The sequence below is a fragment of the Perca flavescens genome, chromosome 2 (genome assembly GCF_004354835.1).
Source record: "Perca flavescens isolate YP-PL-M2 chromosome 2, PFLA_1.0, whole genome shotgun sequence".
Lineage (NCBI taxonomy): Eukaryota > Metazoa > Chordata > Actinopteri > Perciformes > Percidae > Perca > Perca flavescens.
In genome coordinates, this window is record NC_041332.1 from 7,495,839 (window position 1) to 7,496,671 (window position 833).

Consider the following 833-nt stretch of genomic DNA (forward strand, 5'->3'; position numbering starts at 1 on the left):
AAACATGCAAAGGAACAGGAAATGAGGAAGGGGGCAAACACTTTTTCACACCACTGTAAATAAAATTGCCTTGCCTTGCTTTCTACCAAAGTCAGTTTCTGGTAACATACTTGTACTTTTACTCAAGTATTGCTTTCAAGTACTATATACAAGATGGATTCCTCCCCTCTTATACAATCCACAGGATTAAGTTTACTTTTATTTTCAAAACGGGGTTCGAAATCTGGTCTCTTAAAGGTGCCCTGCCACACAAGACCGTTTTTTCTTGCATTTTTTGAAGTGTGTTAGGTCCATTATGTGTTTGTGTTATGTGGTGAATGTGAAAATGAACTCCTCTGTCAGCTCTAGCCACTGACAAGAAATAAGCAGAGAAACCAGACCAATCACAAAAGCTGGTCAGTCTGATATCATACTGCCTGAGCTCATTACTATTCATTAGCTCGCCCAGTTGGGCTGGGTAAAGGATTCTGATAGCCAGGCTCTCATTGGCTAGCTGTTAGCCAATCAGATTCAAACAGCTCAGCTCGTTGATTATTAATGAGAACTGGTAGAAATCAAGCTGAGTCTTCCTGCAGGCTTTCTATACCGTGCTAGAATGGCTTGAAACAAGGTAACCAAGGCATTTTTTCCACAAAATAATGTTAGAGTCCATGGTAGAACTTCAGACATTACCACAAAGTAATGAAATACGTGTGGCAGGGCACCTTTAAAGAAAAGCCCATGGAGGTTGACCTAATCATACACATCCTCTGTGAACAGTTTAACTCAAATGTGTCTGCATGAAGAGCAAACCCACGTTTTTTCTTTACAGTTAAAAACAGAAGGAAACCATA